Source organism: Lepisosteus oculatus, unplaced genomic scaffold (genome assembly GCF_040954835.1).
Source record: "Lepisosteus oculatus isolate fLepOcu1 unplaced genomic scaffold, fLepOcu1.hap2 HAP2_SCAFFOLD_62, whole genome shotgun sequence".
Taxonomy (NCBI): Eukaryota; Metazoa; Chordata; class Actinopteri; order Semionotiformes; family Lepisosteidae; genus Lepisosteus; species Lepisosteus oculatus.
Genome location: NW_027168171.1, coordinates 432,810 through 456,828, shown reverse-complemented (window position 1 = coordinate 456,828; position 24,019 = coordinate 432,810). Strand labels below are relative to the sequence as shown.

General features: G+C 46.6%; 20 non-coding genes across 20 annotated transcripts; 9 read left to right on the top strand and 11 right to left on the bottom strand.

The window, feature by feature from the left end:
- Positions 1 to 343: 343 nt before the first annotated feature.
- On the top strand, positions 344 to 415 carry trnag-ucc (transfer RNA glycine (anticodon UCC)). The gene has a single exon. It is a non-coding gene; the product is annotated as a tRNA-Gly (tRNA).
- An 833-nt stretch (positions 416 to 1,248) lies between these two features.
- Positions 1,249 to 1,390, bottom strand: LOC138231953 (U4 spliceosomal RNA). Its single transcript, XR_011186910.1, has one exon. It is a non-coding gene; the product is annotated as a U4 spliceosomal RNA (small nuclear RNA).
- A 653-nt stretch (positions 1,391 to 2,043) lies between these two features.
- On the top strand, positions 2,044 to 2,115 carry trnag-ucc (transfer RNA glycine (anticodon UCC)). Its single transcript has one exon. It is a non-coding gene; the product is annotated as a tRNA-Gly (tRNA).
- Positions 2,116 to 2,948: 833 nt separating this feature from the next.
- On the bottom strand, positions 2,949 to 3,090 carry LOC138231951 (U4 spliceosomal RNA). The gene has a single exon (XR_011186908.1). It is a non-coding gene; the product is annotated as a U4 spliceosomal RNA (small nuclear RNA).
- A 653-nt stretch (positions 3,091 to 3,743) lies between these two features.
- Positions 3,744 to 3,815, top strand: trnag-ucc (transfer RNA glycine (anticodon UCC)). The gene has a single exon. It is a non-coding gene; the product is annotated as a tRNA-Gly (tRNA).
- An 833-nt stretch (positions 3,816 to 4,648) lies between these two features.
- On the bottom strand, positions 4,649 to 4,790 carry LOC138231950 (U4 spliceosomal RNA). Its single transcript, XR_011186907.1, has one exon. It is a non-coding gene; the product is annotated as a U4 spliceosomal RNA (small nuclear RNA).
- A 653-nt stretch (positions 4,791 to 5,443) lies between these two features.
- On the top strand, positions 5,444 to 5,515 carry trnag-ucc (transfer RNA glycine (anticodon UCC)). Its single transcript has one exon. It is a non-coding gene; the product is annotated as a tRNA-Gly (tRNA).
- An 833-nt stretch (positions 5,516 to 6,348) lies between these two features.
- LOC138231949 (U4 spliceosomal RNA) lies at positions 6,349 to 6,490 on the bottom strand. The gene has a single exon (XR_011186906.1). It is a non-coding gene; the product is annotated as a U4 spliceosomal RNA (small nuclear RNA).
- Positions 6,491 to 8,048: 1,558 nt separating this feature from the next.
- On the bottom strand, positions 8,049 to 8,190 carry LOC138231948 (U4 spliceosomal RNA). The gene has a single exon (XR_011186905.1). It is a non-coding gene; the product is annotated as a U4 spliceosomal RNA (small nuclear RNA).
- Positions 8,191 to 8,843: 653 nt separating this feature from the next.
- Positions 8,844 to 8,915, top strand: trnag-ucc (transfer RNA glycine (anticodon UCC)). The gene has a single exon. It is a non-coding gene; the product is annotated as a tRNA-Gly (tRNA).
- Positions 8,916 to 9,748: 833 nt separating this feature from the next.
- Positions 9,749 to 9,890, bottom strand: LOC138231947 (U4 spliceosomal RNA). Its single transcript, XR_011186904.1, has one exon. It is a non-coding gene; the product is annotated as a U4 spliceosomal RNA (small nuclear RNA).
- Positions 9,891 to 11,448: 1,558 nt separating this feature from the next.
- LOC138231945 (U4 spliceosomal RNA) lies at positions 11,449 to 11,590 on the bottom strand. The gene has a single exon (XR_011186902.1). It is a non-coding gene; the product is annotated as a U4 spliceosomal RNA (small nuclear RNA).
- Positions 11,591 to 12,243: 653 nt separating this feature from the next.
- Positions 12,244 to 12,315, top strand: trnag-ucc (transfer RNA glycine (anticodon UCC)). The gene has a single exon. It is a non-coding gene; the product is annotated as a tRNA-Gly (tRNA).
- An 828-nt stretch (positions 12,316 to 13,143) lies between these two features.
- Positions 13,144 to 13,285, bottom strand: LOC138231966 (U4 spliceosomal RNA). The gene has a single exon (XR_011186924.1). It is a non-coding gene; the product is annotated as a U4 spliceosomal RNA (small nuclear RNA).
- Positions 13,286 to 14,130: 845 nt separating this feature from the next.
- Positions 14,131 to 14,202, top strand: trnag-ucc (transfer RNA glycine (anticodon UCC)). The gene has a single exon. It is a non-coding gene; the product is annotated as a tRNA-Gly (tRNA).
- Positions 14,203 to 15,035: 833 nt separating this feature from the next.
- Positions 15,036 to 15,177, bottom strand: LOC138231944 (U4 spliceosomal RNA). Its single transcript, XR_011186901.1, has one exon. It is a non-coding gene; the product is annotated as a U4 spliceosomal RNA (small nuclear RNA).
- Positions 15,178 to 15,830: 653 nt separating this feature from the next.
- trnag-ucc (transfer RNA glycine (anticodon UCC)) lies at positions 15,831 to 15,902 on the top strand. The gene has a single exon. It is a non-coding gene; the product is annotated as a tRNA-Gly (tRNA).
- Positions 15,903 to 18,424: 2,522 nt separating this feature from the next.
- trnas-uga (transfer RNA serine (anticodon UGA)) lies at positions 18,425 to 18,506 on the top strand. The gene has a single exon. It is a non-coding gene; the product is annotated as a tRNA-Ser (tRNA).
- A 1,556-nt stretch (positions 18,507 to 20,062) lies between these two features.
- trnar-ucg (transfer RNA arginine (anticodon UCG)) lies at positions 20,063 to 20,135 on the bottom strand. Its single transcript has one exon. It is a non-coding gene; the product is annotated as a tRNA-Arg (tRNA).
- Positions 20,136 to 23,279: 3,144 nt separating this feature from the next.
- LOC138232003 (U4 spliceosomal RNA) lies at positions 23,280 to 23,421 on the bottom strand. Its single transcript, XR_011186961.1, has one exon. It is a non-coding gene; the product is annotated as a U4 spliceosomal RNA (small nuclear RNA).
- Positions 23,422 to 24,019: the final 598 nt, after the last annotated feature.

Sequence of the window (24,019 nt, the reverse complement as noted above, 5' to 3'; positions counted from 1 at the left end):
AGTACTCTTCTCGGATGTTACACAAACAAATCCTAACGTCTTGAAAGCATTGCAGCATGTTTGTGTCCCACTTCCCGTGGCTGCAGGACGACTGACACGAACGGACAAACACAATCTGTGGCGTTTAGCGTGACATAGTCTTGCAGGCATCGTGCTGTCTCACTGCAATACTATACCGCTGGAGGAAACGGTCCATCTGGCCATGAAACTCATTTGAACGTCTAGCTACAGCAACTAACAATATCATGATTTATTCAGGATGTGTGGAATCGGCACGTCCCGGAGACAGCTTCCGAAATCGTGAGCATTCTCTGGTGGTGTCCTGCAGGGCGCCTGTGGGCGTGCGTTGGTGGTATAGTGGTGAGCATAGCTGCCTTCCAAGCAGTTGACCTGGGTTCGATTCCCGGCCAACGCAGTGGCGATTGGTTTTAAATGCTGTCATGAGCCTTGGATTGTGACTAGCAAAGCGAAGCCTTTTGAAAGAGCTAAAGCACTGCAAAACGGAATTGAAGGAGAATCTTACAGGGGATTCTGAGCGGTGTCTGCATACACGCAGTCCGATACGGGTGCTGAAAGCTTGAGCTACTCTCAATGTCATGCTGCCTTTCCCCGGAGTAAATCTGTTACATTGAAAGAATGCTTCTGTCAGGTTCAAAAAGGGACCCTTGTTAATTGGAGAAATCAATGATTTCGAATGAATTCTGTATGCGTTAAAAGACAGCTATACACAGAAAACATGCAGGACACTGCTCATGATGTCTCAGTGCGTTTTTCAAAGCCATCTGACAAAGCCCGCCCACTGAAAACTGCAGCACATCGTGTAAAGACGTTCATCTTTGTAACTACTGCACGCACAGGAAGCAGAATAAATTCCTCTTTTCAAACTGTCAAAGGTTTGCTTTGCGAACACTGCAGGACATCGCACAATATCTTTTGAACGGGGACAAACCATTTCTTATGGGGCGCAGTAAGTACAGACGTTTAAAAAGCTCCACTCATGCCGACGATGCAGCATGAAGAAGCGCAACCTAACTTTTGACAGACAAAAGCCGGGCGCCGCTACGAGCAATATGAAATCAAACTGACAGCACACGGCGTTTCGCGCTGACTCAAAAGTGATCTCGACAGACGCTGTTCTCTGCATAACGCTGAAAGAGCTAAAGAGCGTTTCTGTTGACACGTAACAAGCTCGTTTCTTTCTACCATGATGTCACCATGACCAAATCTGTCTTTAAACACCTTGCTCAGTCTCTGACGAGACTGTCAAAAATTGCTTTCGCCGATTGTATTGCAAACCGGCGGAAGCGGGGTATTGGGAAAAGTTTTCAACTAGCAATAATCGCGCCTCGGCTAAACCTCACAGGCTACGATACTGCCACTGCGCAAAGCTGACGGTTGCCAGGCAACCGCGGGGATCCTATGGAAATCGTTATCGATCGTCTCATGGCATGTCGTTGCGGTAACGCTTCATATTTGTCGTCTTCTTCTTCTTCTAGCTTGAGGTTTTGAAGAATTTCATGACAGACAAGGGCTCCGTTGGGAACAAAGGGCGTTGTGAGAAAACCGTTGCTTATTTTCAGCAGCAGAAATACAACCCTTTAAATACAAGATGACAGAACAATGACGAAGGGCGTGCCGGGAGGAACTCATGCACTACAGAGGAAAGGGGGCGGGCACGTACAGTTCACATTCAAGCCACAAGTACTCTTCTCGGATGTTACACAAACAAATCCTAACGTCTTGAAAGCATTTCAGCATGTTTGTGTCCCACTTCCCGTGGCTGCAGGACGACTGACACGAACGGACAAACACAATCTGTGGCGTTTAGCGTGACATAGTCTTGCAGGCATCGTGCTGTCTCACTGCAATACTATACCGCTGGAGGAAACAGTCCATCTGGCCATGAAACTCATTTGAACGTCTAGCTACAGCAACTAACAATATCATGATTTATTCAGGATGTGTGGAATCAGCACATCCCGGAGACAGCTTCCGAAATCGTGAGCATTCTCTGGTGGTGTCCTGCAGGGCGCCTGTGGGCGTGCGTTGGTGGTATAGTGGTGAGCATAGCTGCCTTCCAAGCAGTTGACCTGGGTTCGATTCCCGGCCAACGCAGTGGCGATTGGTTTTAAATGCTGTCATGAGCCTTGGATTGTGACTAGCAAAGCGAAGCCTTTTGAAAGAGCTAAAGCACTGCAAAACGGAATTGAAGGAGAATCTTACAGGGGATTCTGAGCGGTGTCTGCATACACGCAGTCCGATACGGGTGCTGAAAGCTTGAGCTACTCTCAACGTCATGCTGCCTTTCCCCGGAGTAAATCTGTTACATTGAAAGAATGCTTCTGGCAGGTTCAAAAAGGGACCCTTGTTAATTGGAGAAATCAATGATTTCGAATGAATTCTGTATGCGTTAAAAGACAGCTATACACAGAAAACATGCAGGACACTGCTCATGATGTCTCAGTGCGTTTTTCAAAGCCATCTGACAAAGCCCGCCCACTGAAAACTGCAGCACATCGTGTAAAGACGTTCATCTTTGTAACTACTGCACGCACAGGAAGCAGAATAAATTCCTCTTTTCAAACTGTCAAAGGTTTGCTTTGCGAACACTGCAGGACATCGCACAATATCTTTTGAACGGGGACAAACCATTTCTTATGGGGCGCAGTAAGTACAGACGTTTAAAAAGCTCCACTCATGCCGACGATGCAGCATGAAGAAGCGCAACCTAACTTTTGACAGACAAAAGCCGGGCGCCGCTACGAGCAATATGAAATCAAACTGACAGCACACGGCGTTTCGCGCTGACTCAAAAGTGATCTCGACAGACGCTGTTCTCTGCATAACGCTGAAAGAGCTAAAGAGCGTTTCTGTTGACACGTAACAAGCTCGTTTCTTTCTACCATGATGTCACCATGACCAAATCTGTCTTTAAACACCTTGCTCAGTCTCTGACGAGACTGTCAAAAATTGCTTTCGCCGATTGTATTGCAAACCGGCGGAAGCGGGGTATTGGGAAAAGTTTTCAACTAGCAATAATCGCGCCTCGGCTAAACCTCACAGGCTACGATACTGCCACTGCGCAAAGCTGACGGTTGCCAGGCAACCGCGGGGATCCTATGGAAATCGTTATCGATCGTCTCATGGCATGTCGTTGCGGTAACGCTTCATATTTGTCGTCTTCTTCTTCTTCTAGCTTGAGGTTTTGAAGAATTTCATGACAGACAAGGGCTCCGTTGGGAACAAAGGGCGTTGTGAGAAAACCGTTGCTTATTTTCAGCAGCAGAAATACAACCCTTTAAATACAAGATGACAGAACAATGACGAAGGGCGTGCCGGGAGGAACTCATGCACTACAGAGGAAAGGGGGCGGGCACGTACAGTTCACATTCAAGCCACAAGTACTCTTCTCGGATGTTACACAAACAAATCCTAACGTCTTGAAAGCATTTCAGCATGTTTGTGTCCCACTTCCCGTGGCTGCAGGACGACTGACACGAACGGACAAACACAATCTGTGGCGTTTAGCGTGACATAGTCTTGCAGGCATCGTGCTGTCTCACTGCAATACTATACCGCTGGAGGAAACAGTCCATCTGGCCATGAAACTCATTTGAACGTCTAGCTACAGCAACTAACAATATCATGATTTATTCAGGATGTGTGGAATCAGCACATCCCGGAGACAGCTTCCGAAATCGTGAGCATTCTCTGGTGGTGTCCTGCAGGGCGCCTGTGGGCGTGCGTTGGTGGTATAGTGGTGAGCATAGCTGCCTTCCAAGCAGTTGACCTGGGTTCGATTCCCGGCCAACGCAGTGGCGATTGGTTTTAAATGCTGTCATGAGCCTTGGATTGTGACTAGCAAAGCGAAGCCTTTTGAAAGAGCTAAAGCACTGCAAAACGGAATTGAAGGAGAATCTTACAGGGGATTCTGAGCGGTGTCTGCATACACGCAGTCCGATACGGGTGCTGAAAGCTTGAGCTACTCTCAACGTCATGCTGCCTTTCCCCGGAGTAAATCTGTTACATTGAAAGAATGCTTCTGGCAGGTTCAAAAAGGGACCCTTGTTAATTGGAGAAATCAATGATTTCGAATGAATTCTGTATGCGTTAAAAGACAGCTATACACAGAAAACATGCAGGACACTGCTCATGATGTCTCAGTGCGTTTTTCAAAGCCATCTGACAAAGCCCGCCCACTGAAAACTGCAGCACATCGTGTAAAGACGTTCAACTTTGTAACTACTGCACGCACAGGAAGCAGAATAAATTCCTCTTTTCAAACTGTCAAAGGTTTGCTTTGCGAACGCTGCAGGACATCGCACAATATCTTTTGAACGGGGACAAACCATTTCTTATGGGGCGCAGTAAGTACAGACGTTTAAAAAGCTCCACTCATGCCGACGATGCAGCATGAAGAAGCGCAACCTAACTTTTGACAGACAAAAGCCGGGCGCCGCTACGAGCAATATGAAATCAAACTGACAGCACACGGCGTTTCGCGCTGACTCAAAAGTGATCTCGACAGACGCTGTTCTCTGCATAACGCTGAAAGAGCTAAAGAGCGTTTCTGTTGACACGTAACAAGCTCGTTTCTTTCTACCATGATGTCACCATGACCAAATCTGTCTTTAAACACCTTGCTCAGTCTCTGACGAGACTGTCAAAAATTGCTTTCGCCGATTGTATTGCAAACCGGCGGAAGCGGGGTATTGGGAAAAGTTTTCAACTAGCAATAATCGCGCCTCGGCTAAACCTCACAGGCTACGATACTGCCACTGCGCAAAGCTGACGGTTGCCAGGCAACCGCGGGGATCCTATGGAAATCGTTATCGATCGTCTCATGGCATGTCGTTGCGGTAACGCTTCATATTTGTCGTCTTCTTCTTCTTCTAGCTTGAGGTTTTGAAGAATTTCATGACAGACAAGGGCTCCGTTGGGAACAAAGGGCGTTGTGAGAAAACCGTTGCTTATTTTCAGCAGCAGAAATACAACCCTTTAAATACAAGATGACAGAACAATGACGAAGGGCGTGCCGGGAGGAACTCATGCACTACAGAGGAAAGGGGGCGGGCACGTACAGTTCACATTCAAGCCACAAGTACTCTTCTCGGATGTTACACAAACAAATCCTAACGTCTTGAAAGCATTGCAGCATGTTTGTGTCCCACTTCCCGTGGCTGCAGGACGACTGACACGAACGGACAAACACAATCTGTGGCGTTTAGCGTGACATAGTCTTGCAGGCATCGTGCTGTCTCACTGCAATACTATACCGCTGGAGGAAACGGTCCATCTGGCCATGAAACTCATTTGAACGTCTAGCTACAGCAACTAACAATATCATGATTTATTCAGGATGTGTGGAATCGGCACGTCCCGGAGACAGCTTCCGAAATCGTGAGCATTCTCTGGTGGTGTCCTGCAGGGCGCCTGTGGGCGTGCGTTGGTGGTATAGTGGTGAGCATAGCTGCCTTCCAAGCAGTTGACCTGGGTTCGATTCCCGGCCAACGCAGTGGCGATTGGTTTTAAATGCTGTCATGAGCCTTGGATTGTGACTAGCAAAGCGAAGCCTTTTGAAAGAGCTAAAGCACTGCAAAACGGAATTGAAGGAGAATCTTACAGGGGATTCTGAGCGGTGTCTGCATACACGCAGTCCGATACGGGTGCTGAAAGCTTGAGCTACTCTCAATGTCATGCTGCCTTTCCCCGGAGTAAATCTGTTACATTGAAAGAATGCTTCTGTCAGGTTCAAAAAGGGACCCTTGTTAATTGGAGAAATCAATGATTTCGAATGAATTCTGTATGCGTTAAAAGACAGCTATACACAGAAAACATGCAGGACACTGCTCATGATGTCTCAGTGCGTTTTTCAAAGCCATCTGACAAAGCCCGCCCACTGAAAACTGCAGCACATCGTGTAAAGACGTTCATCTTTGTAACTACTGCACGCACAGGAAGCAGAATAAATTCCTCTTTTCAAACTGTCAAAGGTTTGCTTTGCGAACACTGCAGGACATCGCACAATATCTTTTGAACGGGGACAAACCATTTCTTATGGGGCGCAGTAAGTACAGACGTTTAAAAAGCTCCACTCATGCCGACGATGCAGCATGAAGAAGCGCAACCTAACTTTTGACAGACAAAAGCCGGGCGCCGCTACGAGCAATATGAAATCAAACTGACAGCACACGGCGTTTCGCGCTGACTCAAAAGTGATCTCGACAGACGCTGTTCTCTGCATAACGCTGAAAGAGCTAAAGAGCGTTTCTGTTGACACGTAACAAGCTCGTTTCTTTCTACCATGATGTCACCATGACCAAATCTGTCTTTAAACACCTTGCTCAGTCTCTGACGAGACTGTCAAAAATTGCTTTCGCCGATTGTATTGCAAACCGGCGGAAGCGGGGTATTGGGAAAAGTTTTCAACTAGCAATAATCGCGCCTCGGCTAAACCTCACAGGCTACGATACTGCCACTGCGCAAAGCTGACGGTTGCCAGGCAACCGCGGGGATCCTATGGAAATCGTTATCGATCGTCTCATGGCATGTCGTTGCGGTAACGCTTCATATTTGTCGTCTTCTTCTTCTTCTAGCTTGAGGTTTTGAAGAATTTCATGACAGACAAGGGCTCCGTTGGGAACAAAGGGCGTTGTGAGAAAACCGTTGCTTATTTTCAGCAGCAGAAATACAACCCTTTAAATACAAGATGACAGAACAATGACGAAGGGCGTGCCGGGAGGAACTCATGCACTACAGAGGAAAGGGGGCGGGCACGTACAGTTCACATTCAAGCCACAAGTACTCTTCTCGGATGTTACACAAACAAATCCTAACGTCTTGAAAGCATTTCAGCATGTTTGTGTCCCACTTCCCGTGGCTGCAGGACGACTGACACGAACGGACAAACACAATCTGTGGCGTTTAGCGTGACATAGTCTTGCAGGCATCGTGCTGTCTCACTGCAATACTATACCGCTGGAGGAAACAGTCCATCTGGCCATGAAACTCATTTGAACGTCTAGCTACAGCAACTAACAATATCATGATTTATTCAGGATGTGTGGAATCGGCACGTCCCGGAGACAGCTTCCGAAATCGTGAGCATTCTCTGGTGGTGTCCTGCAGAACGCCTGTGGGCGTGCGTTGGTGGTATAGTGGTGAGCATAGCTGCCTTCCAAGCAGTTGACCTCTGTTCGATTCCCGGCCAACGCAGTTGCGATTGGTTTTAAATGCTGTCATGAGCCTTGGATTGTGACTAGCAAAGCGAAGCCTTTTGAAAGAGCTAAAGCACTGCAAAACGGAATTGAAGGAGAATCTTACAGGGGATTCTGAGCGGTGTCTGCATACACGCAGTCCGATACGGGTGCTGAAAGCTTGAGCTACTCTCAACGTCATGCTGCCTTTCCCCGGAGTAAATCTGTTACATTGAAAGAATGCTTCTGGCAGGTTCAAAAAGGGACCCTTGTTAATTGGAGAAATCAATGATTTCGAATGAATTCTGTATGCGTTAAAAGACAGCTATACACAGAAAACATGCAGGACACTGCTCATGATGTCTCAGTGCGTTTTTCAAAGCCATCTGACAAAGCCCGCCCACTGAAAACTGCAGCACATCGTGTAAAGACGTTCAACTTTGTAACTACTGCACGCACAGGAAGCAGAATAAATTCCTCTTTTCAAACTGTCAAAGGTTTGCTTTGCGAACGCTGCAGGACATCGCACAATATCTTTTGAACGGGGACAAACCATTTCTTATGGGGCGCAGTAAGTACAGACGTTTAAAAAGCTCCACTCATGCCGACGATGCAGCATGAAGAAGCGCAACCTAACTTTTGACAGACAAAAGCCGGGCGCCGCTACGAGCAATATGAAATCAAACTGACAGCACACGGCGTTTCGCGCTGACTCAAAAGTGATCTCGACAGACGCTGTTCTCTGCATAACGCTGAAAGAGCTAAAGAGCGTTTCTGTTGACACGTAACAAGCTCGTTTCTTTCTACCATGATGTCACCATGACCAAATCTGTCTTTAAACACCTTGCTCAGTCTCTGACGAGACTGTCAAAAATTGCTTTCGCCGATTGTATTGCAAACCGGCGGAAGCGGGGTATTGGGAAAAGTTTTCAACTAGCAATAATCGCGCCTCGGCTAAACCTCACAGGCTACGATACTGCCACTGCGCAAAGCTGACGGTTGCCAGGCAACCGCGGGGATCCTATGGAAATCGTTATCGATCGTCTCATGGCATGTCGTTGCGGTAACGCTTCATATTTGTCGTCTTCTTCTTCTTCTAGCTTGAGGTTTTGAAGAATTTCATGACAGACAAGGGCTCCGTTGGGAACAAAGGGCGTTGTGAGAAAACCGTTGCTTATTTTCAGCAGCAGAAATACAACCCTTTAAATACAAGATGACAGAACAATGACGAAGGGCGTGCCGGGAGGAACTCATGCACTACAGAGGAAAGGGGGCGGGCACGTACAGTTCACATTCAAGCCACAAGTACTCTTCTCGGATGTTACACAAACAAATCCTAACGTCTTGAAAGCATTGCAGCATGTTTGTGTCCCACTTCCCGTGGCTGCAGGACGACTGACACGAACGGACAAACACAATCTGTGGCGTTTAGCGTGACATAGTCTTGCAGGCATCGTGCTGTCTCACTGCAATACTATACCGCTGGAGGAAACGGTCCATCTGGCCATGAAACTCATTTGAACGTCTAGCTACAGCAACTAACAATATCATGATTTATTCAGGATGTGTGGAATCGGCACGTCCCGGAGACAGCTTCCGAAATCGTGAGCATTCTCTGGTGGTGTCCTGCAGGGCGCCTGTGGGCGTGCGTTGGTGGTATAGTGGTGAGCATAGCTGCCTTCCAAGCAGTTGACCTGGGTTCGATTCCCGGCCAACGCAGTGGCGATTGGTTTTAAATGCTGTCATGAGCCTTGGATTGTGACTAGCAAAGCGAAGCCTTTTGAAAGAGCTAAAGCACTGCAAAACGGAATTGAAGGAGAATCTTACAGGGGATTCTGAGCGGTGTCTGCATACACGCAGTCCGATACGGGTGCTGAAAGCTTGAGCTACTCTCAATGTCATGCTGCCTTTCCCCGGAGTAAATCTGTTACATTGAAAGAATGCTTCTGTCAGGTTCAAAAAGGGACCCTTGTTAATTGGAGAAATCAATGATTTCGAATGAATTCTGTATGCGTTAAAAGACAGCTATACACAGAAAACATGCAGGACACTGCTCATGATGTCTCAGTGCGTTTTTCAAAGCCATCTGACAAAGCCCGCCCACTGAAAACTGCAGCACATCGTGTAAAGACGTTCATCTTTGTAACTACTGCACGCACAGGAAGCAGAATAAATTCCTCTTTTCAAACTGTCAAAGGTTTGCTTTGCGAACACTGCAGGACATCGCACAATATCTTTTGAACGGGGACAAACCATTTCTTATGGGGCGCAGTAAGTACAGACGTTTAAAAAGCTCCACTCATGCCGACGATGCAGCATGAAGAAGCGCAACCTAACTTTTGACAGACAAAAGCCGGGCGCCGCTACGAGCAATATGAAATCAAACTGACAGCACACGGCGTTTCGCGCTGACTCAAAAGTGATCTCGACAGACGCTGTTCTCTGCATAACGCTGAAAGAGCTAAAGAGCGTTTCTGTTGACACGTAACAAGCTCGTTTCTTTCTACCATGATGTCACCATGACCAAATCTGTCTTTAAACACCTTGCTCAGTCTCTGACGAGACTGTCAAAAATTGCTTTCGCCGATTGTATTGCAAACCGGCGGAAGCGGGGTATTGGGAAAAGTTTTCAACTAGCAATAATCGCGCCTCGGCTAAACCTCACAGGCTACGATACTGCCACTGCGCAAAGCTGACGGTTGCCAGGCAACCGCGGGGATCCTATGGAAATCGTTATCGATCGTCTCATGGCATGTCGTTGCGGTAACGCTTCATATTTGTCGTCTTCTTCTTCTTCTAGCTTGAGGTTTTGAAGAATTTCATGACAGACAAGGGCTCCGTTGGGAACAAAGGGCGTTGTGAGAAAACCGTTGCTTATTTTCAGCAGCAGAAATACAACCCTTTAAATACAAGATGACAGAACAATGACGAAGGGCGTGCCGGGAGGAACTCATGCACTACAGAGGAAAGGGGGCGGGCACGTACAGTTCACATTCAAGCCACAAGTACTCTTCTCGGATGTTACACAAACAAATCCTAACGTCTTGAAAGCATTTCAGCATGTTTGTGTCCCACTTCCCGTGGCTGCAGGACGACTGACACGAACGGACAAACACAATCTGTGGCGTTTAGCGTGACATAGTCTTGCAGGCATCGTGCTGTCTCACTGCAATACTATACCGCTGGAGGAAACAGTCCATCTGGCCATGAAACTCATTTGAACGTCTAGCTACAGCAACTAACAATATCATGATTTATTCAGGATGTGTGGAATCGGCACGTCCCGGAGACAGCTTCCGAAATCGTGAGCATTCTCTGGTGGTGTCCTGCAGAACGCCTGTGGGCGTGCGTTGGTGGTATAGTGGTGAGCATAGCTGCCTTCCAAGCAGTTGACCTCTGTTCGATTCCCGGCCAACGCAGTTGCGATTGGTTTTAAATGCTGTCATGAGCCTTGGATTGTGACTAGCAAAGCGAAGCCTTTTGAAAGAGCTAAAGCACTGCAAAACGGAATTGAAGGAGAATCTTACAGGGGATTCTGAGCGGTGTCTGCATACACGCAGTCCGATACGGGTGCTGAAAGCTTGAGCTACTCTCAACGTCATGCTGCCTTTCCCCGGAGTAAATCTGTTACATTGAAAGAATGCTTCTGGCAGGTTCAAAAAGGGACCCTTGTTAATTGGAGAAATCAATGATTTCGAATGAATTCTGTATGCGTTAAAAGACAGCTATACACAGAAAACATGCAGGACACTGCTCATGATGTCTCAGTGCGTTTTTCAAAGCCATCTGACAAAGCCCGCCCACTGAAAACTGCAGCACATCGTGTAAAGACGTTCAACTTTGTAACTACTGCACGCACAGGAAGCAGAATAAATTCCTCTTTTCAAACTGTCAAAGGTTTGCTTTGCGAACGCTGCAGGACATCGCACAATATCTTTTGAACGGGGACAAACCATTTCTTATGGGGCGCAGTAAGTACAGACGTTTAAAAAGCTCCACTCATGCCGACGATGCAGCATGAAGAAGCGCAACCTAACTTTTGACAGACAAAAGCCGGGCGCCGCTACGAGCAATATGAAATCAAACTGACAGCACACGGCGTTTCGCGCTGACTCAAAAGTGATCTCGACAGACGCTGTTCTCTGCATAACGCTGAAAGAGCTAAAGAGCGTTTCTGTTGACACGTAACAAGCTCGTTTCTTTCTACCATGATGTCACCATGACCAAATCTGTCTTTAAACACCTTGCTCAGTCTCTGACGAGACTGTCAAAAATTGCTTTCGCCGATTGTATTGCAAACCGGCGGAAGCGGGGTATTGGGAAAAGTTTTCAACTAGCAATAATCGCGCCTCGGCTAAACCTCACAGGCTACGATACTGCCACTGCGCAAAGCTGACGGTTGCCAGGCAACCGCGGGGATCCTATGGAAATCGTTATCGATCGTCTCATGGCATGTCGTTGCGGTAACGCTTCATATTTGTCGTCTTCTTCTTCTTCTAGCTTGAGGTTTTGAAGAATTTCATGACAGACAAGGGCTCCGTTGGGAACAAAGGGCGTTGTGAGAAAACCGTTGCTTATTTTCAGCAGCAGAAATACAACCCTTTAAATACAAGATGACAGAACAATGACGAAGGGCGTGCCGGGAGGAACTCATGCACTACAGAGGAAAGGGGGCGGGCACGTACAGTTCACATTCAAGCCACAAGTACTCTTCTCGGATGTTACACAAACAAATCCTAACGTCTTGAAAGCATTGCAGCATGTTTGTGTCCCACTTCCCGTGGCTGCAGGACGACTGACACGAACGGACAAACACAATCTGTGGCGTTTAGCGTGACATAGTCTTGCAGGCATCGTGCTGTCTCACTGCAATACTATACCGCTGGAGGAAACGGTCCATCTGGCCATGAAACTCATTTGAACGTCTAGCTACAGCAACTAACAATATCATGATTTATTCAGGATGTGTGGAATCGGCACGTCCCGGAGACAGCTTCCGAAATCGTGAGCATTCTCTGGTGGTGTCCTGCAGGGCGCCTGTGGGCGTGCGTTGGTGGTATAGTGGTGAGCATAGCTGCCTTCCAAGCAGTTGACCTGGGTTCGATTCCCGGCCAACGCAGTGGCGATTGGTTTTAAATGCTGTCATGAGCCTTGGATTGTGACTAGCAAAGCGAAGCCTTTTGAAAGAGCTAAAGCACTGCAAAACGGAATTGAAGGAGAATCTTACAGGGGATTCTGAGCGGTGTCTGCATACACGCAGTCCGATACGGGTGCTGAAAGCTTGAGCTACTCTCAATGTCATGCTGCCTTTCCCCGGAGTAAATCTGTTACATTGAAAGAATGCTTCTGGCAGGTTCAAAAAGGGACCTAATTGGAGAAATCAATGATTTCGAATGAATTCTGTATGCGTTAAAAGACAGCTATACACAGAAAACATGCAGGACACTGCTCATGATGTCTCAGTGCGTTTTTCAAAGCCATCTGACAAAGCCCGCCCACTGAAAACTGCAGCACATCGTGTAAAGACGTTCAACTTTGTAACTACTGCACGCACAGGAAGCAGAATAAATTCCTCTTTTCAAACTGTCAAAGGTTTGCTTTGCGAACGCTGCAGGACATCGCACAATATCTTTTGAACGGGGACAAACCATTTCTTATGGGGCGCAGTAAGTACAGACGTTTAAAAAGCTCCACTCATGCCGACGATGCAGCATGAAGAAGCGCAACCTAACTTTTGACAGACAAAAGCCGGGCGCCGCTACGAGCAATATGAAATCAAACTGACAGCACACGGCGTTTGGCGCTGACTCAAAAGTGATCTCGACAGACGCTGTTCTCTGCATAACGCTGAAAGAGCTAAAGAGCGTTTCTGTTGAGACGTAACAAGCTCGTTTCTTTCTACCATGATGTCACCATGACCAAATCTGTCTTTAAACACCTTGCTCAGTCTCTGACGAGACTGTCAAAAATTGCTTTCGCCGATTGTATTGCAAACCGGCGGAAGCGGGGTATTGGGAAAAGTTTTCAACTAGCAATAATCGCGCCTCGGCTAAACCTCACAGGCTACGATACTGCCACTGCACAAAGCTGACGGTTGCCAGGCAACCGCGGGGATCCTATGGAAATCGTTATCGATCGTCTCATGGCATGTCGTTGCGGTAACGCTTCATATTTGTCGTCTTCTTCTTCTTCTAGCTTGAGGTTTTGAAGAATTTCATGACAGACAAGGGCTCCGTTGGGAACAAAGGGCGTTGTGAGAAAACCGTTGCTTATTTTCAGCAGCAGAAATACAACCCTTTAAATACACGATGACAGAACAATGACGAAGGGCGTGCCGGGAGGTCGTTGCGGTAACGCTTCATATTTGTCGTCTTCTTCTTCTTCTAGCTTGAGGTTTTGAAGAATTTCATGACAGACAAGGGCTCCGTTGGGAACAAAGGGCGTTGTGAGAAAACCGTTGCTTATTTTCAGCAGCAGAAATACAACCCTTTAAATACAAGATGACAGAACAATGACGAAGGGCGTGCCGGGAGGAACTCATGCACTACAGAGGAAAGGGGGCGGGCACGTACAGTTCACATTCAAGCCACAAGTACTCTTCTCGGATGTTACACAAACAAATCCTAACGTCTTGAAAGCATTTCAGCATGTTTGTGTCCCACTTCCCGTGGCTGCAGGACGACTGACACGAACGGACAAACACAATCTGTGGCGTTTAGCGTGACATAGTCTTGCAGGCATCGTGCTGTCTCACTGCAATACTATACCGCTGGAGGAAACAGTCCATCTGGCCATGAAACTCATTTGAACGTCTAGCTACAGCAACTAACAATATCATGATTTATTCAGGATGTGTGGAATCAGCACGTCCCGGAGACAGCTTCCGAAATCGTGAGCATTCTCTGGTGGTGTCCTGCAGGGCGCCTGTGGGCGTGCGTTGGTGGTATAGTGGTGAGCATAGCTGCCTTCCAAGCAGTTGACCTGGGTTCGATTCCCGGCCAACGCAGTGGCGATTGGTTTTAAATGCTGTCATGAGCCTTGGATTGTGACTAGCAAAGCGAAGCCTTTTGAAAGAGCTAAAGCACTGCAAAACGGAATTGAAGGAGAATCTTACAGGGGATTCTGAGCGGTGTCTGCATACACGCAGTCCGATACGGGTGCTGAAAGCTTGAGCTACTCTCAATGTCATGCTGCCTTTCCCCGGAGTAAATCTGTTACATTGAAAGAATGCTTCTGGCAGGTTCAAAAAGGGACCCTTGTTAATTGGAGAAATCAATGATTTCGAATGAATTCTGTATGCGTTAAAAGACAGCTATACACAGAAAACATGCAGGACACTGCTCATGATGTCTCAGTGCGTTTTTCAAAGCCATCTGACAAAGCCCGCCCACTGAAAACTGCAGCACATCGTGTAAAGACGTTCAACTTTGTAACTACTGCACGCACAGGAAGCAGAATAAATTCCTCTTTTCAAACTGTCAAAGGTTTGCTTTGCGAACGCTGCAGGACATCGCACAATATTTTTTGAACGGGGACAAACCATTTCTTATGGGGCGCAGTAAGTACAGACGTTTAAAAAGCTCCACTCATGCCGACGATGCAGCATGAAGAAGCGCAACCTAACTTTTGACAGACAAAAGCCGGGCGCCGCTACGAGCAATATGAAATCAAACTGACAGCACACGGCGTTTGGCGCTGACTCAAAAGTGATCTCGACAGACGCTGTTCTCTGCATAACGCTGAAAGAGCTAAAGAGCGTTTCTGTTGAGACGTAACAAGCTCGTTTCTTTCTACCATGATGTCACCATGACCAAATCTGTCTTTAAACACCTTGCTCAGTCTCTGACGAGACTGTCAAAAATTGCTTTCGCCGATTGTATTGCAAACCGGCGGAAGCGGGGTATTGGGAAAAGTTTTCAACTAGCAATAATCGCGCCTCGGCTAAACCTCACAGGCTACGATACTGCCACTGCGCAAAGCTGACGGTTGCCAGGCAACCGCGGGGATTCTATGGAAATCGTTATCGATCGTCTCATGGCATGTCGTTGCGGTAACGCTTCATATTTGTCGTCTTCTTCTTCTTCTAGCTTGAGGTTTTGAAGAATTTCATGACAGACAAGGGCTCCGTTGGGAACAAAGGGCGTTGTGAGAAAACCGTTGCTTATTTTCAGCAGCAGAAATACAACCCTTTAAATACAAGATGACAGAACAATGACGAAGGGCGTGCCGGGAGGAACTCATGCACTACAGAGGAAAGGGGGCGGGCACGTACAGTTCACATTCAAGCCACAAGTACTCTTCTCGGATGTTACACAAACAAATCCTAACGTCTTGAAAGCATTGCAGCATGTTTGTGTCCCACTTCCCGTGGCTGCAGGACGACTGACACGAACGGACAAACACAATCTGTGGCGTTTAGCGTGACATAGTCTTGCAGGCATCGTGCTGTCTCACTGCAATACTATACCGCTGGAGGAAACAGTCCATCTGGCCATGAAACTCATTTAAATGTCTAGCTACAGCAACTAACTATATCATGATTTATTCAGGATGTGTGGAATCAGCACGTCCCGGAGACAGCTTCCGAAATCGTGAGCATTCTCTGGTGGTGTCCTGCAGGGCGCCTGTGGGCGTGCGTTGGTGGTATAGTGGTGAGCATAGCTGCCTTCCAAGCAGTTGACCTGGGTTCGGTTCCCGGCCAACGCAGTGGCGATTGGTTTTAAATGCTGTCATGAGCCTTGGATTGTGACTAGCAAAGCGAAGCCTTTTGAAAGAGCTAAAGCACTGCAAAACGGAATTGAAGGAGAATCTTACAGGGGATTCTGAGCGGTGTCTGCATACACGCAGTCCGATACGGGTGCTGAAAGCTTGAGCTACTCTCAATGTCATGCTGCCTTTCCCCAGAGTAAATCTGTTACATTGAAAGAATGCTTCTGGCAGGTTCAAAAAGGGACCCTTGTTAATTGGAGAAATCAATGATTTCGAATGAATTCTGTATGCGTTAAAAGACAGCTATACACAGAAAACATGCAGGTCACTGCTCATGATGTTTCCCGAGCCGAAACACAGTGCGTTTTTCCAAGCCATCTGACAAAGATTGCCCACTGAAAACTGCAGCAGTTGGACATGAAAAGTGCCCGATAAATGCCATTTCTCATCATTTCTCTTGGCATCAGTTCTGCTATCAAATGGGACGGAGGCAACGGGCTCAGAGAGCAGGTTAAGTGCACACCGAACGCAGATGTGTCCAAGTGTCTGTAAAAGCGCGGTGCTCCGCTGGCGCTGTTCCCTAGTGGCTTAAAGTGCCTGCCTAGTAAGCAGGCGATCCTGGGTCTGAATACCAGCGGTGCCTCTCTCCGTGTCTTGTTGTGCCGAATGTCTCATTTCAGACAAACATGTACAGCTTTGTTCAGTTTAATGCAAGAATTCATTTCCTTTCTGGAATAACTTGTTTTTGAAGAAATCCATACAGCTTGTGAAAGATGAAATCCATTTCTTGGTTGTCAGTGGAAAAAGATTGCCGGCTGCAAGAAGCGCAAGTGATTGTTTTCTTTGACCAGAAACCTGCAAATGTAGGGAGCACAAGTGGCCGTCAGTCTCTGTGGCGCAATCGGTTAGCGTGTTTGGCTGTTAACCGAAAGGTTGGGGGTTCAAGCCCACCCAGGGACGCATGTCTCCATTTTTCCAATGTAAACATCATCACCGCTAAAGAAGATGGCGCAGAAGGCTCCACAGTCAAAACGTTGTGCTTCTTTTCTTCTCTTTTCAGCATGGAGTAAACCTTTGCTTGATCCTTTGCAGCCTACGCATGCTGACACAGCTGCCTTTCTCTTAACGCGCCTCAATCATTATTCACCAAAACCATCAGCAGAATGTGTCGCCTTTGTGGTGATGTCACTCCTCTGCTTCACAAATGTCCTTAGTGACGGACCATTTCTTTCTGCCATTTTTCCGGAGCGGTTATTGATTGCTCCATCATTTCCCTCATACTTTCCAACCCTTGATTGAAAAAAAAAACAGAAACAGGCTGACAGGACGACAATCAAATTGCAAAAACTCATCAAAGCACTCGATAGAGTATTTGAATCCACAAGTAGCTATGAGCAACTTTGTCCTGGCTTGCATGAAAGTCGGAAAATGTCAAAAAGAAAAAGATGGTGGCTTTTTCATACCTGTTCTTTCATTTTTAGTTCGTTGGCTCTTCTGTCCATTGTCCTCCTGCCTGGCTCTTGACCTGTGACTGTCTGAACGCACACATTAGACTTTCGGGCGGGGGATTTGTCCTGAGCCTCTGTGAAAGACCCACCCACCCCCATAAATAACTGCTCTAGAAACACATGAATGCAAAACTAAACCACAGCTTAAAGAGGAGCTCCAACTCAGTGCCATACTAATGTAAACGAAGTAATACTAAGACATGTTCTTATGGATTTGTCTTACCTTGAGATATGTAATTGGATTTCAGGATTAACTTCCTCATTCAATGTAGTGGTGATTCTTTGCCTGGTCAGTACCTGGGTGGGAGACCTCCAGCGAACAATTAAGCTTGCTGCTGGAAGTGGTGTTAAGAGACTCTTAGGATCTTCCAGAGGTCTCTGTCCAATAGCACTAGTTGCCTTAGAGCTGGCTCAAACATTGCTCAAGAGTCTACCTTTCACAGATGCGCAAAGATGAATGATGGGGGTGCACGCTTCAAGGAGCCTTCCAACTGTAGGGACCGATTAGAGACGATCCGTAGCATGTGTTCGTTTCCATATACGCCCCGTGTCTCAACGGTAGGACAGAGTCAAATACTGCCTCGACACGTAACAGCGTTATATTAAACCGCAGGACTTGAGGGCTGTTTTGTTTGAATGTTCAAGGCATTGGTAAGAGCGTAGGTCAAGGGCCATTGGTGCATCTCCTGTAACTGGAGTAAAAATGCTATTCAAAGTGCAGTGACTAAAATCGTCATCCACATGTCTCCGTTGTTGATTGCTTTCTGTCTAAGAACGTTCTGTTTTCATGTCCGAACGGGGAGACTTTATCATTCCAACTTGAAGCCACCCTTAAGTCCTCTGAGGTGTGTGTGTGTGTGTGTGTGTGTGTGTGTGTGTGTGTGTGTGCACGTATGGCGTAAAAGGTTTCTTAAACGGAGAGCGAACTTGAATAAAGTTGCCTCCGCTGCCGCCGCCGCCTCGCACTCCCTGTTCGATTGTAGCAAGAAGGCAGCGGCCGCGGCGCTCGCTGTAGTCGTGGCCGAGTGGTTAAGGTGACGGACTTGAAATCCGTTGGGGTCTCCCCGCGCAGGTTCAAATCCTGCCGACTACGGCGTCCTTTGCATTTGGTTGCGTGCATGCGTGTAAAAGGACCAGCGCCGTTTCGTTTTCGCTGGGACCTTTAACACTCTAAATCGCCTGGACCCGCAGCCTGTGAAATCGATTCTTCAGCACCCACAAAGGACGCTTTGCCGCTGGACACAGATACCGATGCTTTTCTGCAACGAGCTTTCCAGCTGAATTTTCTCGGCAGCTCCGTACTGAACCTGTTCTCCATTGCAACATAGCGGAGGCTCGTCACGTCTATAGCAAGGCTGTGTAGGACCGCATACGCCACAGTGACTTGTACACAGACCACATGAAAGGCAAGCAAAATACACTTTTAAAATTCCAAAGACTCACAAGGTCAGAGGAACAGCGATGACCTGAACAGATCTGTTACAGAAGTCTAGGCTGACCTTTTTAGAGCTGTAATTGCATTTTTGTTTAATAGAAGATCAAATCTACTCGCATGTACCAGCACCTTACAGTTTATTGATGTTAATTCTGTTTAAGTAATAAGATTGCTAACGATGTTGGACTTTAGCCGGTGTTTTTTAGACCAAATTGCTTACACTTCTGTAAGGAATACACAGTACGTGCCTTTGTCAGTCATTGCTCACCATACCTGTAACTTTCTTATCTAACTCACTTCCTCAAATGGTGAAGGTCCACAAACATAAATGAAAAAAAAACCCTTGTTGTAGATGAGGTGCACAAAAAAGAAGCCCCTGATAGTGTATAACACATTTGTACTATTGCAGAGACACATGTAACATATATATATACTGTATATATATATGAAACAGAAATAGAAACAGAAACAGGAATCGCTTACTCACCTGGAGAATCTCTGTAGGAATATCTAGCATTTATCAATGGAAATAAAAGCTGCTTTAATACAGTGCATGTTTAAACTCAAACCCTCAGCTGCTGTTCTTGTTTGTTTTGGGACAAATTGCAACTGAGCATCGCATGAGCCGTTACGTACCCTTATCTGTTAGGGAATTTCAAGGGAGGAGTTAGGTCAGAATGGGTAGGCTGCAAAACAACAAGTAAAGATTTATTTCAAGATGAAACGTTGTGGCGGTTTTCTTATCTTTTCAGCATGGACTAAACTTTTACGTGTTCCTTATATGCTATATGTGTATATATTAGCACCAATGTCGTTCTTAAAAACTAACATGAAATTGTCAGGGACATTCAGCTATATACAAAGACGAGACAGACAAAGTAATAATTCTGTATTAACGTGGCCTACATATTGACGCAATGATCGAACTAACTGACATGTTCTGATTCAGATCCCCTGCAGTTCATGCCAATTAGAACAATAGCAATGCTGAGTCCTCCCCACCCTACCGAGCACAAATTCAGCTGCTCTCCAGTTCTGTTCTGCATGTTTTTTCATTGCAATTGAGCTCGGAGCTGGAGATGATCTCCATACAGTTCTGTGTTCACTAGCCCGCACTTGCGTGCTAATTTACGGGTTGTGGCAAATGCTTTTCTATAGTTCATATACATGACGGCAACCTGTTACCGAGGAACCTGAGAGGTTTAAAAGCCTCACGAGCCAGGCAGGACGCGAACCTACAATCTTCTGATCCGAAGTCAGACGCGTTATCCATTACGCCACTGGCCCATAGGACATGCGCTTGCACTCCACCACAGAGAGCTCTACACTGCTACTAGTAGTACACTTCCCCATCTAAATTTTCACAGCAAGAAACTTGTGTTTCCTACTATTTTTATCAGGTTTAAAATATCATCTCCTTAAAACAGAAAAAGTGTTGATGTGTCGTGCTGAAATTCCGATTGATTTTGAATTCAAAGAAAAAAGGTTTTCTTCCAAAACACCATGAAATTGTCACATCTTGCAGACAATAGGTGTATTCCATGTTGAAAAGAGAAGACAGAAAACCATGGAGCCTTTTACAGGTGTGAGGCTTCTTCAGGTGTGAGAAGATCTCACAGTCGAAACGCTGTGTTTCCGTTCTTCTCTTTTCAGCATGCAATAAACCTATTGCTTGTTCCTTTGCAGCCGAGGCATGCTGACGTAGCTACCCAGCTGAACATCTTGCAGACTCTACAGTACTTCTCTCCTGTAGAAGTAAAGCAGGGCTTGCTGGGTGAGCTTTTGCTCCGGTAAATTAGGTCACGTGTCATGTTAAATCACTTCTTCTAAACACAACATTTGCTGGTGCTAGCTTTCCCCATTAAAAAAAGAGACATTTCCCTTACAGTACATGACATATCGTTTTTATTCTATCAATAAGTATAGAAATTAAACAAAAGAAAAAATGGTGTCGCCAAAGAATGGGAGGTGTCAAGGGCATTGAGCTCCTTGGACATGAAAAGTGCCCGATAAATGCCATTTCTCATCATTTCTCTTGGCGTCAGTTCTGCTATTAAATGGGACGGAGGCAACGGGCTCAGAGAGCAGGTTAAGTGCACACCGAACGCAGATGTGTCCAAGTGTCTGTAAAAGCGCGGTGCTCCGCTGGCGCTATTCCCTAGTGGCTTAAAGTGCCCGCCTAGTAAGCAGGCGATCCTGGGTCTGAATACCAGCGGTGCCTCTCTCCGTGTTTTGTTGTGCCGAATGTATCATTTCAGACAAACATGTACAGCTTGGTTCAGTTTAATGCAAGAATTCATTTCCTTTCTGGAATAACTTGTTTTTGAAGAAATCCATACAGCTTGTGAAAGATGAAATCCATTTCTTGGTTGTCAGTGGAAAAAGATTGCCGGCTGCAAGAAGCGCAAGTGATTGTTTTCTTTGACCATAAACCGGCTGTTAACCGAAAGGTTGGTGGTTCAAGCCCACCCAGGGACGCATGTCTCAGTTTTTCCAATGCAAACATCATCACAGCTAAAGAAGATGGCGCAGAAGGCTCCACAGTCGAAACTTTGTGCTTCTTTTCTTCTCTTTTCAGCATGGAGTAAACCTTTGCTTGATCCTTTGCAGCCTAAGCATGCTGACGCAGCTACCTTTCTCTTAACGCGCCTCAATCATTATTCACCAAAACCATCAGCAGAATGTGTCTCCTTTGTGGTGATGTCACTCCTCTGCTTCACAAATGTCCTTAGTGACGGACCATTTCTTTCTGCCATTTTTCCGGAGCGGTTATTGATTGCTCCATCATTTCCCTCATACTTTCCATCCCTAGATTGAAAAAAAAAACAGAAACAGGCTGACAGGACGACAATCAAATTGCAAAAACTCATCAAAGCACTCGATAGAGTATTTGAATCCACAAGTAGCTACGAGCAACTTTGTCCTGGCTTGCATGAAAGTCGGAAAATGTCAAAAAGAAAAAGATGGTGGCTTTTTCATACCTGTTCTTTCATTTTTAGTTCGTTGGCTCTTCTGTCCATTGTCCTCCTGCCTGGCTCTTGACCTGTGACTGTCTGAACGCACACAGTAAAATTTCATGTGGGGTATTTGTCCTGAGCCTCTGTGAAAGACCCACCCACCCCTATAAATAACTGCTCTAGAAACACATGAATGCAAAACTAAACCACAGCTTAAAGAGGAGCTTGTCATGACCACCAGGCAGTTAAGACCAACTCTTAAGCGATCTAATCAGCACCAGCAGTGGGTGATTATTAACAAACGCCGCCGCACGAGTTAACCCACCTGCACACACTCCACCGTGCGGTACGCAGTGCTATTTTTACCATCTTTACCTGCTTCCCGCTGCTTGGTATTGAGTCTACTCTTTGAGAGCTCTACCTGGCGTTTTTCCATTACCTCGTTTATTCTGGATATTGGACTCCCCTTCTGCCTTTTCGACTTTGGACCTCGCCTCTCACCTCGGACTGTTTGCCACCAGTGTTCTCCCTGGATTACGACTTACCTTACGCCTCTTGACCACGAAACAAAGCAAAGCAGAGCAAAACAAAACGAACAGACGAAAACCCTCACGTCCCGCACTTGCATACTGTATAACGCCGTTACGTGCCCAAGCGGTATTGTATGTCATCCTAGCACTGCACCCCGGGTCGTACGGTATATGGGAACGAGCACACGCCACGAATCGTCTCGAATCACTCCCTACAGCTGTAAGGTGCCTTGAAGCATGCACCCCCAACATTCTTCTTTGCGCATCTGTGAAAGGTAAACTCTTGAGCAAACTCTGAACCAGCTCTAAGGAAACTAATCCGATTAGACGTTACTTTGACTCATCCTTTAAGGGACCCTTGTTAATTGGAGAAATCAATGATTTCGAATGAATTCTGTATGCGTTAAAAGACAGCTATACACAGAAAACATGCAGGACACTGCTCATGATGTTTCCCGAGCCGAAACACAGTGCGTTTTTCCAAGCCATTTGACAAAGCCCGCCCACTGAAAACTGCAGAAGATCGTGTAAAGGCGTTCAACTTTGTAACTACTGCACGCACAGGAAGCAGAATAAATTCCTCTTTTGAAACTGTCAAAGGTTTGCTGCAGGACATCGCACAATCTCTTTTGAACGGGGACAAACGATTTCTTATGGGGCGCAGTAAGTACAGACGTTTATAAAGCTCCACTCATGCCGACGATGCAGCATGAAGAAGCGCAACCTAACGTTTGACAGACAAAAGCCGGGCGCCGCTACGAGCAATATGAAATCAAACTGACAGCACACGGCGTTTCGCGCTGACTCAAAAGTGATCCCGACAGACGCTGTTCTCTGCATAACGCTGAAAGAGCTAAAGAGCGTTTCTGTTGAAACGTAACAAGCTCGTTTCTTTCTATCATGATGTCACCATGACAAAATCTGTCTTTAAACACCTTGCTCAGTCTCTGACGAGACTGTCAAAAATTGCTTTCGCCGATTGTATTGCAAACCGGCGGAAGGGGGGTATTGGGAAAAGTTTTCAACTAGTAATAATCGCGCCTCGGCTAAACCTCACAGGCTACGATACTGCCACTGCGCAAAGCTGACGGTTGCCAGGCAACCGCGGGGATCCTATGGAAATCGTTATCAATCGTCTCATGGCATGTCGTTGCTGTAACGCTTCATATTTGTCGTCTTCTTCTTCTAGCTTGAGGTTTTGAAGAATTTCATGACAGACAAGGGCTCCGTCGGAAACAAAGGGCGTTGTGAGAAAACCGTTGCTTATTTTCAGCAGCAGAAATACAACCCTTTAAATACAAGATGACAGAACAATGACGAAGGGCATGCCGGGAGGAACTCATGCACTACAGAGGAAAGGGGGCGGGCACGTACAGTTCACATTCAAGCCACAAGTACTCTTCTCGGATGTTGCATAAACAAATCCTAACGTCCTGAAAGCATTGCAGCATGTTTGTGTCCCACTTCCCGTGGTTGCAGGACGACTGACACGAACGGACAAACACAATCTGTGGCGTTTAGCGTGACATAGTCTTGCAGGCATCGTGCTGTCTCACTGCAATACTATACCACTGGAGGAACAGCCCGGGTTCGATGAGCCTTGGAATGTGACTAGGAAAGTGAAGCCTTTTGAAAGAGGTAAAACACTGCTCAAAGGAACTGAGGGAGAATCTTACAGGGGATT